Consider the following 250-nt stretch of genomic DNA (forward strand, 5'->3'; position numbering starts at 1 on the left):
TGTGTCTGTGTCTGTGTCTGTGTGTGTTGTGTTGCTTTGGAATCGCCCCGGGACGCGTGTCCCGGCCGGGAGGGCTCCTTGCCGCGTCCTTCCCGATGCAGGGAATGAACCGTGGACAGGATTCCCGGCGTTAGCCGTTAACAGCGTCCGTGTGTGCAGAACCTGCACGGGGTGAAGCGAGGGGAAATCTGGGGCTGGATTTCCTACACTCTTGCCTATAAAACTGAGGCTTGGCGTGGCTGTCCTGTGG

This window comes from Acanthisitta chloris, unplaced genomic scaffold, assembly GCF_000695815.1.
Source record: "Acanthisitta chloris isolate BGI_N310 unplaced genomic scaffold, ASM69581v1 scaffold16804, whole genome shotgun sequence".
Taxonomy (NCBI): Eukaryota; Metazoa; Chordata; class Aves; order Passeriformes; family Acanthisittidae; genus Acanthisitta; species Acanthisitta chloris.